Below are 16,974 nucleotides of genomic sequence, written 5' to 3'. Positions count from 1 at the left end.
ACTGGCAGCCCTGTTTCACTCTTTCGAAGATGGACTTGTGGTCTAATTTTTCCTCTGTTGTTGTTTGAATCCATTGCGGATTTCTCAAAGAAATTGAGGGCACGGGGATGGCAATAATTTGTCACTTACTGTTACATCCATTCAAAATATATATATATATATCAGCTCCATAGGAAAGTCGAAGCATTATTTTGAGTGCGGTCAAATTTACAGACCTCTCTGTTCCACTCCAGTTCCGACCTGTTAACTGCCTTACAAATTGTCGGCAGTGGCCTCCAGAACTCTACAAGTAATTCTTTCGTTCCTCGGTTATTTATTTATTTAAATGAATATGTCGGCTGCGTTAATAAATGTTACATTAATCCACGATTTTGTTATTTATGCTGGTACATGTGACAATAATAAATCAAATCAACAAAGCCTGCCTTAAGTCTCACTCGAAATTGTCTTCATTTGTTAATGTATACAGAATTTTACTGATCTGTTGGCGGGCTGTGGAATCATTTTATCTTATTTTTAAAATATATATATTAAAATATTAATTTAATATATATTAAAAACCACAAAACGAATGTGAAATTTATGTAATGGAAGGAAGTCCTTTTCCAACCTACACTTGCTGTACCTGTGCTAAAATGAGTACGGCATCTCACCCCAACCTCCTGCTAAACTCACTTGGTTTTTTTTGAGAATTTCACACCCCCCCCCCCCCCCTTTTGATATCGTGAAATACAAAATTTCACTTCCCCACCCACGGCAAATCAAAAGCAGATCAAACGAGGGAGAGAGAGAGGAAAGTCCTTTCTGTAATCTCACCCCATTTCAGCAAGGGTTAAGCAAAGTGTGTGAACGCAAACTGCCTCTTAACGAGACATAGATTTCGTTCAATTGTCCAAACAGGGGCTTGATGTGGAAAAGTGTCCACGCAGTATGGAAAGACTATTTTTTTAAAAAAGACACTAATTTCATTTGTGGTTCCAGTTGAAGGACCCCCCACATAGATATACACAGGGTCCAAGCTGAAATTCAACGCTTGTGAGTTTCACTAACCAAACACCATGTGTTGGATATTATTTGAAGCTCCCTTACGCTTTAGTCCTGCCTTTCTACCCGTGAGTTCAGCTCCCGAGTTATGAGAGAGGGTGGAATTCCCCAAGCGCCGGCTCAGCACTTCCTTGCTCTTTGTAAACCATACATCTGGCTGCAAAAAAAAGTACAGGCAGAACCATTCTACCGAACTCGATTGCCAGATTGTTGCTATACCTGACTGATAACAATACTCCAGACTTGCACCAGTCAATCTTACTCCCCACCCGAGTAATTATATCGTTACACACTAGTACTAGAGCCAAACTCACTCTGTACTTGCCGGCAATAAAATTATTACACACTTGTACCAGTAAATCTGAGTTTGCTTGTAATAAAATTATTACACATTTGTGCTGGTCAATCTCACTCTGTACCTGCCTGTAATAAAGTGAATGCAATGTTGTGCTGCAGTCAATGTCACTCTGCATCTGCTTGTAATAAAGCAAATGTCAGGGTCACACTCTTAAGCGTGACTGTAATCAAATCGTTACTGACTGGACATCATTTAAAATATGACACATTGATTTTAAAAGACAACCTCTCCCTGTATCTCAATCTCAATAATGATCACACAGTTGCATCAGAGTCAGATACAATCACACACTGGATATCAGATACAATCACACACCGGATATCAGATACAATCACACACTGGATATCAGATACAATCACACACTGGATATCAGATACAATCACGCACTGGATATTAGATACAATCACGCACTGGATATTAGATACAATCACACACTGGATATCAGATACAATCACGCACTGGATATTCGATACAATCACAGACTGGATATCAGATACAATCCACTGGGTATCAGATACAATCACACACTGGATATTTGATACAATCCACTGGATATTTGATACAATCCACTGGATAATTGATACAATCCACTGGATATCAGGTACAATCACACACTGGATATCAGATGCAATCACACACTGGATATTAGATACAATCACACACTGAATATTAGATTCAATCCATTGGGTATCAGATACAATCACACACTGGATATTAGATTCAATCCACTGGGTATCAGATACAATCACACACTGGATATTAGATTCAATCCACTGGGTATCAGATACAATCACACACTGGATATTAGATTCAATCCACTGGGTATCAGATACAATCACACACTGGATATTAGATTCAATCACACACAGGATATCAGATACAATCACAAACTGGGTATCAAATACACCCACACACTGGATATCAGACACACCCACACACTGGCTATCGGATACAATCACACACTGGATATCAGAGACTCCCACACACTGGATATCAGATACAATTACACACTGGCTGTCAGATACAGTCACACACTGGATATCAGATATGTCCACACACTGGATATCAGATACAGCCACACACTGGGTATCAGATACACCCACACACTGGATTTTGGATACGCCCACACACTGGATATCAGATACACCCACATACTGGCTAACAGATACAATCACACACTGGCTATCAGATACAATCACACACTGGCTATCAGATACAATCACACACTGGCTATCAGATACAATCACACACTGGCTATCAGATACAATCACACACTGGCTATCAGATACACCCACACACTGGCTATCAGATACAATCACACACTGGCTATCAGATACACCCACACACTGGCTATCAGATACAATCACACACTGGCTATCAGATAAACCCACACACTGGCTATCAGGTACAATCGCACACTGGCTATCAGGTACAATCACACACTGGATATTAGATACAATCCACTGGATATTAGATACAATCTACTGGATATTCGATACAATCACACCGAATATCAGGTTAATCTTATCCTGCATCTCACCTAAAATAATCTAACTTTCCCAATGGAAAATACGAGTGAAATATCATTAATATCATTCCTCCTCGTCGCAGGCAGAGCTAAATACCACCGGGTCACCAATAAAGAACCCGAACGGCAGTTACTGATCACCTTTTTCTTTGTAGCAGTTTTTGGGGGGTCGGGGCGGGTTGTGGGGGGGGGGGGGGTTCTGAAATTCTAACTGAAATGACTATTTTTTTTCACAGGCCATAAAGCATGCCCCATTCTGCGCCGCGCCGCTGGACTGCTCATTCGCAAGACACTTTAAATCACAGCTCCTTGCAGTGAAGGGAGAATATCGCCACGCCAGGAGTTACAAGTAATGGACAGTAAGTGTTGGAGGGGAGGGGGGGAGGATCTGCCCCTGCTCAATCTCACGCGTGTAAATGGTGAAGGAACAAGTTACCTGATCGTCCTGTACTATGGGACATTCCTCGCTATTCTCTCAAGGTGGAGGTGTTATAGGCGCCGTCCAACCGACCAGAAAATATACGCACTTACACACACACAGAGTCTTGGCTATGAAACAGGAGGTTGGGGAGGGTGGGGGGAAGGGGGTAGGTTTCTTGCTCCCACTTCGATATCCCTTTGGACCCAGGCACCCAGCGAGGGGCGTCTTAAGAAAGTCACCAATCTGCAAATGGAATAGAAATGCATACAAGTCAATGTCAACTCATTTCATCTTCCAATCTGTTTGAGCTCCCCCCGCCCCCCCCGCCCCCCCCCCTCCCCATCTCCCTCCCCAGAAAATAATTAAGACTGATTCAAGCTTCCCTCTAACAAATGAAGGAAACCCTTCAATAGCACAGTTACAACCCTCCCCCCCACCCAACCCCCCCTCCCCCCTCACCCCTCCTGGCATTTTACTCTCGGCAAAATCTTTAATAATTTACCTTCTGCCTGATGGAATCCACTCTTATCTGGAATCTACCCAGTCTCTCGCTGTTCCACTGGGTGTCAAATAAGGGGGTCCCCCGTCTTCCCTCCCCCCCCCTCCCCCCCCCTCTCTCCTCCAAAGGGGGTTCCAATTCTGAGCCAGCACCGATTGGAAACTTCCTCCTGCTTTTTTATCCAAGGAACGATGTGTAGGAGCGGGTCAGAGGAAGAGAGAAAGAGAGAGAGAGAGACTTGCGGATTGGCCACTCTTCTGGCTCTTGGGTTTGGGAAAGAAGTAGAGGGGTGGGTGTTTTCGAGTTATGCTCCAGCAACCTGAGAGGCTTAAAGACATAGGCACTGCAAGTTCCAACCTTCGAGTCTTCTCTGTGGCGTCCCGGTGCAATGAATTCGGCAGTGGAGGAGACAAGGTACAAGAGAAGGAGATTTCCCCTCCCTGGATTGCAAGATGATACAGTTCCCAAGCTTCGGAAGCAGCTTTTAACATCGAGGCTGAAAGATCTGTAGATTTACACAAACTGGGGCTAGAATTGGAACTGGACAAAACACATGCTTATTTCTCAATGCAAATACTTTCTGGACTAATTACTGAACCTACAGTGTAACTTTATGCTTAGCAAATCCTCAAAAAACCCCACCTCATTTAAGTTTATTTATTAGTACCACAAGTCGTTTACATAATACTGCAACTAAATTACAGTGAAAATCACCTTCGGGTACACTGAGGGAGAATTTAGCAATCCAAAATTAGCTTTAAGAATCAGCCTGAGCAAAGAATGCCTTGTTTTGCTAAAAAAAAACACGTTGTTATTGGCGACAAGTTGACAATCATCACGGTTTAAATAGACAATCTCGGAAACATTACTGGATGGAGTTAATTTCAATTTGATTTATTATTGTCACATGTATTGGGATACAGTTAAAAGTATTGTTTGATTTATTATTGTCACATGTACTGGGATACAGTGAAAAGTATTGTTTGATTTATTATTGTCACATGTATTGGGATACAGTGAAAAGTATTGTTTGATTTATTATTGTCACATGTACTGGGATACAGTGAAAAGTATTGTTTGATTTATTATTGTCACATGTACTGGGATACAGTGAAAAGTATTGTTTGATTTATTATTGTCACATGTATTGGGATACAGTGAAAAGTATTGTTTGATTTATTATTGTCACATGTACTGGGATACAGTGAAAAGTATTGTTTGATTTATTATTGTCACATGTACTGGGATACAGTGAAAAGTATTGTTTGATTTATTATTGTCACATGTACTGGGATACAGTGAAAAGTATTGTTTGATTTATTATTGTCACATGTATTGGGACACAGTGAAAAGTATTGTTTGATTTATTATTGTCACATGTACTGGGATACAGTGAAAAGTATTGTTTGATTTATTATTGTCACATGTATTGGGATACAGTTAAAAGTATTGTTTGATTTATTATTGTCACATGTATTGGGATACAGTGAAAAGTATTGTTTGATTTATTATTGTCACATGTATTGGGATACAGTGAAAAGTATTGTTTGATTTATTATTGTCACATGTACTGGGATACAGTGAAAAGTATTGTTTGATTTATTATTGTCACATGTATTGGGATACAGTTAAAAGTATTGTTTGATTTATTATTGTCACATGTATTGGGATACAGTGAAAAGTATTGTTTGATTTATTATTGTCACATGTATTGGGATACAGTGAAAAGTATTGTTTGATTTATTATTGTCACATGTATTGGGATACAGTGAAAAGTATTGTTTGATTTATTATTGTCACATGTATTGGGATACAGTGAAAAGTATTGTTTGATTTATTATTGTCACATGTACTGGGACACAGTGAAAAGTATTGTTTGATTTATTATTGTCACATGTATTGGGACACAGTTAAAAGTATTGTTTGATTTATTATTGTCACATGTACTGGGATACAGTGAAAAGTATTGTTTGATTTATTATTGTCACATGTACTGGGATACAGTGAAAAGTATTGTTTGATTTATTATTGTCACATGTATTGGGATACAGTGAAAAGTATTGTTTGATTTATTATTGTCACATGTATTGGGATACAGTGAAAAGTATTGTTTGATTTATTATTGTCACATGTATTGGGATACAGTGAAAAGTATTGTTTGATTTATTATTGTCACATGTATTGGGATACAGTGAAAAGTATTGTTTGATTTATTATTGTCACATGTATTGGGATACAGTGAAAAGTATTGTTTGATTTATTATTGTCACATGTACTGGGACACAGTGAAAAGTATTGTTTGATTTATTATTGTCACATGTATTGGGACACAGTGAAAAGTATTGTTTGATTTATTATTGTCACATGTACTGGGATACAGTGAAAAGTATTGTTTGATTTATTATTGTCACATGTATTGGGATACAGTGAAAAGTATTGTTTGATTTATTATTGTCACATGTACTGGGATACAGTGAAAAGTATTGTTTGATTTATTATTGTCACATGTTTTGGGATACAGTGAAAAGTATTGTTTGATTTATTATTGTCACATGTATTGGGATACAGTGAAAAGTATTGTTTGATTTATTATTGTCACATGTATTGGGATACAGTGAAAAGTATTGTTTGATTTATTATTGTCACATGTATTGGGATACAGTGAAAAGTATTGTTTGATTTATTATTGTCACATGTATTGGGATACAGTGAAAAGTATTGTTTGATTTATTATTGTCACATGTATTGGGATACAGTGAAAAGTATTGTTTCTTGCACACTACACAGACAAAACATACCGTTCATAGAGTACATGGGGGCGAAGGGAAGGCGAGTGTGCAGAATTTAGTGTTACAGTCATAGCTAAGATATCGAGAAAGATCCGCTGAATATAAGGTGGGTCCATTCTAAAGTCTGACGGCGGCAGAGAAGAAGCTGTTCTCCAGTCTGTTGCTACGTGGAATATCTGTTGCACACTCACTCGGTTTATGAGCAGGGTTTGGGCATACATGAGACAAAATACTGGCAATTAACTAAAGTGGGAGCAGAGTGCAGAAAAGGATAGCAGGGAGGGAACAGAGACACACACCGAAACGAAAAGAGAGGACCTGTGCAAAGTATAATATAGACAGAGTGGTTGAAGTTAGGGTCACAGAAATGTTGCAAAATATACTGTGGGTCTCATCCCAATTCTAAGAGTTAGTGGCTAATGAGAATTGTTGTTATTTAACGGGATGTGAGCTGGCTCGTATTGCCCGTTGCACATTACACTTGAGAGGGACAGAAATGTGAAGGATGGTGCGAATCTATATTCAGCGAAATGCAAAGTTTAATATTCCGCATTGAGCAAACACCTCACAGATATTACAATCTGAAAGTGGGACGGGGAAGTATTGGATGGGGGGAACTTGGAATTTAAGCATGCATGCTTATATAAAAGAATAGATCATAACTGTTTGGTCTGATTCAGAATTGGGCCACGCTGTTATATTCACAACGATAATTGTATCCGTTGAATCCCAAAATTATCTGCGTGGAGATTTCTGTATTGTTATTCGGCAGATTGGACTGATTCCTTCGAGTTTGGTCCTACCCTCCTGTTCAGCTTCGCCTGCTGTCTCTCTGTCACTCATTCCGAAGGGGCTTCTGCCGAGATCACCGTGTTAAATTCAGTTGGGGAGGTTGAGGTACTATTTATCATGAAACGCCAAGACTTTAACAAACGCCTGGGGGAATCCTATCTGCTGTAAAAATGTCCTCTCCAGGCTGCCACATAGTGATAAGGAGAGTAAATGTGAAGTACCAAGTACTTTGTTGATATATATGGACTATATACCGGCTGGAACAGACCGTTAACATCCCAGGGAATGCACAGCAGTACCTGGATAGAGAAAATATACTTGAATTGAACACCCGCGTACACGTGGAGCTAGAAATGTCTGCTTAGACCATTTAATGCATTAACCTATTGGTGAAGCCGGTGTATTGATGGTATACATGTTACAATTGGGTGTACAGACAAAGTACTGCTGAAAAAATACATAGCCAACGGGAGAAAATCGTTGATATTTGATTTGATTTGATTTATTATTGTCACATGTATTAGTATATAGTGAAAAGTATTGTTTGATTTATTATTGTCACATGTACTGGGACACAGTGAAAAGTATTGTTTGATTTATTATTGTCACATGTACTGGGATACAGTGAAAAGTATTGTTTCTTGCGCACTATACAGACAAAGCATACCGTTTGTAGAGGACATAGGGGAGAAGTAAAGGCGAGGTTGCAGAATACAGTGTTACAGTTATAGATAGAGTGTAGAGAAAGCTCAGCTCAATATATTTTGATTTGATTTGATTTATTATTGTCACATGTATTGGGATACAGTGAAAAGTATTGTTTGATTTATTATTGTCACATGTATTGGGATACAGTGAAAAGTATTGTTTGATTTATTATTGTCACATGTACTGGGATACAGTGAAAAGTATTGTTTTATTTATTATTGTCACATGTACTGGGATACAGTGAAAAGTATTGTTTGATTTATTATTGTCACATGTACTGGGATACAGTGAAGGGTATTGTTTCTTGCGTGCTATACAGACAAAGCATACCGTTTATAGAGTACATAGGGGAGAATGAAAGGAGAGAGTGCAGAATGTAGTGTTACAGTCATAGCTAGGGTGTAGAGAAAGATCAACTGAATATATTTTGATTTGATTTGATTTATTATTGTCACATGTATTGGGATACAGTGGAAAGTACTGTTTCTTGCATGCTATACAGACAAAGCATACCATTCATAGAGTACACAGGGGAGAAGGAAAGAAGAGGGTGCAGAAAACGTTTATTTATTAAAGTAAAAGTTTATTTATTAGTTACAAGTAGGCTTACATTAACACTGCAATGAAGTTACTGTGGAAATTCCCTAGTCACCACACTCCGGCGCCTGTTCAGGTACACTGAGGGAGAATTTAGCACCGAACCAGCACGTCTTTCAGAGGAAACCCACGTAGACACGGGGAGAATGTGCAGACTCCGCACAGACAGTGACCCAAGCCGGGAATTCGAACCCGGGTCCCTGGCGCTGCGCGACAGCAGTGCTAACCATTGTGCCACCGTGCCACCAGCTAAATCCTGCCTGTTTATCCCAATTTTAAGCGTCTCTTTGATGCAAAGTTGATCCTTAGAAGGCTCTCGGTGAAATGAGTTCTCCATTTACAGTGGGAAGTACGCAACTTGGCGTTCAAATGCTTCAGGAAAACATTCTGTAATATGCAAGTCTCCTATAAACTGAACTCTCTGTCTGATAGGTATTGCAGAATCCAGTGCGGATTGAAAATCTGGAGTCACGTTCCACCACCATTGGTACATCACATTTTTAGCAGCAGAGTCTGGCTACATGCAAAATGCACTAAATTTATGTCTGAAACCTCCCCTCCTCCCACTCGTCCCATACTCCCTCCCCCTCCCCTCACTCCATCCTTCCTCTCCCCCCACTCACTCCCCCTCCCCTACTCATTCCCTCCTCCCCCCACTCTCCCACTTCCTCCCCCACTCCCTGCCCCTCCCTCTCCTCACATCCCTTCCTCCCTTACCTCCTTGTTTTGAATCAACAGTACTCTGTGTACTAACAGTACACATTGTGTTAATGTATCAAAATATTTTATTGATTGTTGTGTTAAAGAGAAAAATGTATTTTGCAAGAAACTTGAAAAGATGAGGCAATTAAACAAAATGTCACAGCGCAGCTGCTAAAATTAAATGTTTAGTTAAATGTTGACATGGTATCAAAGGTTTGTATTTATAACATTATTGTTGATAAATGTTTTCCATTAAGCTTTACCAAATTCTGCAAATGCTTTTGTTGAAACATCAAAACAAAACAGTCCAATCTGAGATAATCATAAATGAAGTAAGCTAGGCAGAAGAATACTAATAATAACCACAGTTAGATTTTCCACAGACCAAAATGTGAACTTTCCTTAAATCAACCTCATGCATAAGGCATCCAAATCATGGTAGCACAATGGCACGGTGGTTATCTCTGCTGCCTCACAACCCCAGAGATCTGGGTTCAATTCCTGGCTTGGGTCACTATCTGTGTGGAGTCTGCACGTCCTCCCCGTGTCTGCGTGGGTTTCCTCCGAGTGCTCCAGTTTCCTCCCACAGTGCGAAAGACGTGCTGGTTAGGTACTAAATTCTCCCCCAGTGTACCCGAACAGGTGCTGGAGTGTGGCGACTGGGAGATTTTCACAGTAACTTCATTGCAGTGTTAATGTAAGCCTATTTGTGACACTAATAAATAGACTTAAACTTTTCCCATATTCCTGCAATTTAGGCTCCTTCATGTACTGACTCAATTGCCTTTTGTAGGTCATTATTGAATCTGTGTCTTGCAGCCTATCAGCCAGTGTATTGCAAATGCTCATCACTCATTGCGTAGAGGACTTTTTCTCGCAGGTCACCTTTGATTATGTTGCCATTCACATCATATCTGTGTCAACTGCTTATTGACCCTTCAGCCGAGGGAAATCAATAAAGGAAATCTTTATTGATTTGATTTGATTTATTATTGTCACATGTACTGGGGAGAAGGAAAGAAGAGGGTGCAGAATGTAGTGTTACAGTCAGAGATAGGGTGTAGAGAAAGATCAGCTTAATACTTTTCACTGTATCCCAATACATGTGACAATAATAAATCAAACAATACTTTTCACTGTATCCCAATACATGTGACAATAATAAATCAAACAATACTTTTCACTGTATCCCAATACATGTGACAATAATAAATCAAACAATACTTTTCACTGTATCCCAGTACATGTGACAATAATAAATCAAACAATACTTTTCACTGTATCCCAGTACATGTGACAATAATAAATCAAACAATACTTTTCACTGTATCCCAATACATGTGACAATAATAAATCAAACAATACTTTTCACTGTATCCCAGTACATGTGACAATAATAAATCAAACAATACTTTTCACTGTGTCCCAGTACATGTGACAATAATAAATCAAACAATACTTTTCACTGTATCCCAGTACATGTGACAATAATGAATCAAACAATACTTTTCACTGTATCCCAGTACATGTGACAATAATGAATCAAACAATACTTTTCACTGTGTCCCAGTACATGTGACAATAATAAATCAAACAATACTTTTCACTGTATCCCAGTACATGTGACAATAATGAATCAAACAATACTTTTCACTGTATCCCAGTACATGTGACAATAATGAATCAAACAATACTTTTCACTGTATCCCAATACATGTGACAATAATAAATCAAACAATACTTTTCACTGTATCCCAGTACATGTGACAATAATAAATCAAACAATACTTTTCACTGTATCCCAGTACATGTGACAATAATGAATCAAACAATACTTTTCACTGTATCCCAGTACATGTGACAATAATGAATCAAACAATACTTTTCACTGTATCCCAGTACATGTGACAATAATAAATCAAACAATACTTTTCACTGTATCCCAATACATGTGACAATAATAAATCAAACAATACTTTTCACTGTATCCCAATACATGTGACAATAATTGATTGTTACCATCTTTCTCACTGTTTACTGTCCTTCCAGTCTACTATCATCACCAAATGTCATAGAATTATAGAATGATAGAATGCCTACAGTGCTGAAGCAGTCCATTCAGCCCTTCGAGTGTGCATCAACCCACCCTTTCATCTCCTCCCTGTACCTTAAACACCCCTCCATTATTTACCCCAATAACCCCCCTAACCTAGATATCTTGGGACATTACAAGGCAATTTAGCATGGCCAATCCACCGAACCTGTCCATCTTTGGACAATAAGGGGCAATTTAGCATTGAAATCCATCTAACCTGCACAGACACAGGGAGAATATGCAAACTCTGGACACCTAAGGCTGGAATTTTCCCCTCAAATGTCTTTTTAATATGCAAATGCACTTACTTTTAATAAGGAGCCAATCAAATCAGATTTATTTGATTTTTTGATTTAATTTGATTTTTTGATTTGATTTATTATTGTCACATGCACTGGGATACAGTGAAAAGTATTGTTTCTTGCGCGCTATACAGACAAAGCATACCGTTCATAGAGTACATAGGGGAGAAGGCAAGGAGAGGGTGCAGAATGTAGTGTTACAGTCATAGCTCGGATGCAGAGAAAGATCAACTTAGATAAAGTAGATCCATTCAAAAGTCTGATGGCAACAGGGAAGAAGCTGTTCTTGAGTCGGTTGGTACGTGATCTCAGACTTTTTGTATTTTTCCCGTCGGAAGAAGGTGGAAGAGAGAATGTCTGGGGTGCGTGGGGTCCCTGATTATGCGGGCTGCTTTTCCCAAGGCAGCGGGAAGTGTAGACAGAGTCAATGGATGGGAGGCTGGGTTGCGTGATGGATTGGGCTACACTCACTTTGTAGTTTCTTGCGGTCTTGGGCAGAGCAGGAGCCGTACCAAGTTGTGATACATCCGGAAAGGATGTCTTCTATGGTGCATCTGTAAACATTGAGTGGACATAAATGACTAAATTACTAAACCTGAGAAAAAATGAAAAGATATTTCGACAACACACACACACACAAATCTCAGAAGTAGAGAGTTCAAATAGAAATCAGTAGAACATATATGAAGTCCTTTGCTTTTATTTGAGGCCTAGCTTGTTGAATGTAGAGGCCTTTTGAATTTAGCTGCATACTTTAACATTCTGGAGTTGAACTGAAGCTCAGTACAGCTGATGGTATTCATAGCTCTGGATAGATAAAGAGTTTCTTTCCCACTTCCTTCAGCAGCTTTTCCAGATGGCTTTGGTTACTTTTCATGGAATCATAGAATCCCTGCAGTGCAGAAGGAGGCCATTCAGCCCATCAAGTCTGCACCGACCACAATCCCACCCAGGCTCTATCCCCATACGCCCATGCATTTACCCTAGCTAGTCCCCCTGACACTAAGGGGCAATGGCCAATCCACCTAACCCGCACATCTTTGGGGTGTGGGAGGAAACCGGAGCACCCGGAGGAAACCCACGCAGACACGAGGAGAACGTGCAAACTCCACACAGACAGTGGCCCAAGCTGGGAATTGAACCCGGGTCCCTGGCGCTGTGAGGCAGCAGTGCTAACCACTGTGCCACCGTGCCACCCATCTCTCTGTCTGGCTTGGCAAAACTAATTCTGAAACGTCCGGAAGTTGGGGGGGGGGGCGATTCTCCCATTCCACGACACGTTGAAGCGCAGCGGGCCAGGAGATTCAAGCAGTGCCGAATGCATGGGATCCACGCTGGCCCTCATGTCCCGATAGCGTCTCCCAGCGTTGGATTTCCAGCAGCGTCAGTTCCCCATCGGATATAGGCACAGAGTTTCATTACCGACACAGGACACTGTTTCCTTACAATTAAAATCGGATTCGCAGGCCTGGGATTGAAGATTCCAGGCTCGCTTCCTCTGCCCCCCCTCACCACCAGGAGTATTTCACTCCAGCAGGGTTTACAGTAGCACCCCACCTCCTGGGAGCTGGCAGCCCCATCCCGCTGGAGTGAAGGAAAGCCCCCCCAGGTGGTCGGGCACCGGGGAGTTGCCCCCTGTGCACGGGCAGTGCCATCCTGTATCCCTGTCACTTCCCAGGGGGCAAAGTGCCAATCCCCAGCGGGGACACCCTTGGCACTGCCTATAGGGCATCGGGCAGTGACAAAGGTGTGGTGAAAATTGGGCGTGGGGCCTAGGGAGCGATTGGTGGGGGTTGGGGTGGCGGGGGGGGGTCCTGCTGCCACTCTGAAGTCGGGATCGGTGGGGAGGGAGTGAGGCCATCGATCGGGCTGGGAGGTGGGGGAGTGAGCAGGAGGGGGGAGCTGGGACTGCGGGGGCTTCGGTGATTGGGGGGGGCGCACCTTTGGGGTGGCGCAGTAGTTTTGGGGTGGTGGGTCGAGCCTTGGCCTGGGCATGCTTGGGGGGCCATCGATCGTGGCTGGCCATCGGGGGGGGGGGGAGGGGGGGGGGGTGTTGGCACTGTTGGGGGGAGGGGGGCAGATCAGGGGGATCGAGGCTGGGCCCGGAAATGGTAGGGGGGCCAGTGATCAGGCATCGGGGAGCGTTGCACAGCCGGCGATGCAGGGGTCGCGGGGCTGGCCAGCGATCAGAAGGCTGGCAGTGCGGGGCTATTGTGCATGTGCCAATCTCGGCTCAGACAGATCAGCGCATGCACAGTGGCCCGCTCAGCGCTATACTGCCTCCTCCTCCAGCAGGAATAGACCCCGACCACAGATTTTCAGCGTGATTCACGCTGGTGCACTCTGCAGTGCACAGAACGTAGGAGATTCATCTTGAGACAACACGGAAAATACCCAGAGGGATTTACTCCAAATTTCATACAAATTCAACATAAGAATTGTTTTTGGGAGGATCCCGTCCCTAATTTGTAGATTCCAAGAAAGGGCTTTCGCCCACATGTCCTGCGCTCAAACGAAGTCTTGTGATCAAACGAGTAATCACATTTCTGGTCTTTCGTCTGAGAAACTTGTGACATATTTCAAGATGTCACATGGTGGCACGATGATTAGCACTGCTGCCTCACAGCGCCATGGTCCCGGGTTCGATTCCCAGCTCGGGTCACTGTCTGTGCGGAGTCTGCACATTCTCCCCGTGTCTGCGTGGGTTTCCTCCGGGTGCTCCGGTTTCCTCCCACAGTCCGAAAGACGTGCTGGTTAGATGCTAAATTCTCCCTCAGTGTACCTGAACAGGAGTGTGGCGACGAGGGGAATTTCACAGTAACTTCATTGCAGTGTTAATGTAAGTCTTACTTGTGACTAATAAACAGACTTTAAGACAACAGAAACTAACAGGAAATGGGGTTTTTCCATTCTTGACAAAATTAGCATTGATCCAACTCCAGCCCTGTTCAATTTTAATATCTTGTCTCCCAGAATAAATTTTTGGAATGGACTCTGACGGAAATCACACCTCACATCCCCCCACGCACCCCCCTCACTCCACCCCCACCCGCCCCACCCCCCGGTGTGAAGTCCCATGTCAGGGCAGTCTGCAATGCAATCCATAAAGAACATAAGAACATAAGAACTAGGAGCAGGAGTAGGCCATCTGGTCCCTCGAGCCTGCTCCGCCATTCAATAAGATCATGGCTGATCTTTTCGTGGACTGAGCTCCACTTACCCACCCACTCACGATAAATCTTAATTCTTTTACTGCTCAAAAATGTATCTATCTCTGCCTTAATGAGGTACCTTCAACTGCCTCACTGGGCAGGGAATTACACAGATTCACAACCCTTTGTGTGAAGAAGTTCCTCCTCAACTCAGTCCTAAATCTGCTTCCCCTTATTTTGAGGTCATGCCCCCTAGTTCTAGTTTCACCTGCCAGTGGAAACAACTTCCCTGCTTCTATCTTATCGATTCCCTTCATAATCATATGTGTCTCTATAAGATCTCCCCTCATTCTTCTGAATTCCAATGAGTATACCCCCAGTCTACTCAGTCTCTCCTCATAAGCCAACCCTCTCAACTCCGGAATCAACCTAGTGAATCTCCTCTGTACCCCCTCCAGTGCCAACTTCCTGGAAAAGTGGCCTCCTTACTTAAGGAAGGATGTTCCTGCTCTCGAGGGAGTGCAGAGAATGTTTACAGGACTGATTCCTGGGATGGCAGGACTGACATATGAGGAGAGATTGACTCGGTTGGGATTGTTTTCACTGGAGTTTAGAAAAATGAGGGGGGAATCTCATAGAAATTTATAAAATTCGAAGAGAACTGGGCAGGATAGATGCAGGAAGGAGTTTCCTGATGGTGGGGGAGTCCAGAACAAGGGGTCACAGCCTGAGGATACCGGGTAGATCGTTTAGGACAGAGATGAAGAGAAATTCATTCACCCAGAGGGTGGTGAATGTGTAGAATTCACTACCACGGAAAGTAGTCGAGGCCAAAATATTGTATGTTTTCAAGAGGCGGTTAGATATGGAACTTGCGGAAAAGGGGATTAAAGGATATGGGAGCAAGTCGGGATCAGGCTATTGATTTGGATGATTATCCGAATGACCTCCCCCTGCTCCTATTTTCTATCTTTCTATGGTATAATGGTCAACTTACAATCACAGACTTCAGGTGACGAGCGGTCGCCATCTTTTGTCAGTTTTTTTAAAGGTCCTTTTCAAAATGTTTTTGGTTAGCTGGTGAAGGTACAGGTAGATCGACTCAGTGAGGAGGTGCTGGCCTAGAGGTATTATTGCAAGACTATTAATCCAGAAACTCAGCTAATGATCTGGGGACCCAGGTTCGAATTCCACCACGGCAGATGGTGGAATTTGAATTCAATAAAAAAAATCTGGAATTAAGAATCTACTGATGACCATGAAACCATTGTCAGAAAACCCCATCTGGTTCCCTTGAGGGAAGGAAATCTGCCGTCCTTACCCGGTCTGGCCTACATGTGACTCCAGAGCCACAACAATGTGTTTGACTCTCAACTGCCCTCGGACAACTAGGAATGGGCAATAAATGAAATCTTAGAAGAAATCTTAGAAACCCTACAGCACAGAAAGAGGCCATTCGGCCCATCGAGTCTGCACCGACCACAATCCCATCCAGCCCTATCCCCATATCCCTACATACTTACCCACTAATCCCTCTAACCTACGCATCCCAGGACACTAAGGGCAATTTTAGAATGGCCAATCCACCTAACCCGCACATCTTTGGACTGTGGGAGGAAACCGGAGCACCCGGAGGAAACCCACGCAGACACGAGGAGAATGTGCAAACTCCACACAGACAGTGACCCAAGCCGGGAATCGAACCCAGGACCCTGGAGCTGTGAAGCAGCAGTGCTAACCACTGTGTTACCGTGCCGCCCTGCACGCTGGCCAACCAGCGACACCCATGTCCCATGAATGAATAAAAGAAAATCCGGGATTCTTGCACCCTAACAAAGGGTCAACAATTTCAGGAAAGGGAGTTAGAATATTTGTAATTATGGTCATAGAAACATAGAACATAGAACAGTACAGCACAGAACAGGCCCTTCGGCCCATGATGTTGTGCCGAGCTTTATCTGAAACCAAGATCAAGCTATCCCACTCC

The sequence above is a fragment of the Mustelus asterias genome, chromosome 22, assembly GCF_964213995.1.
Source record: "Mustelus asterias chromosome 22, sMusAst1.hap1.1, whole genome shotgun sequence".
Lineage (NCBI taxonomy): Eukaryota > Metazoa > Chordata > Chondrichthyes > Carcharhiniformes > Triakidae > Mustelus > Mustelus asterias.
Note: the sequence above shows the minus strand (reverse complement) of the source record.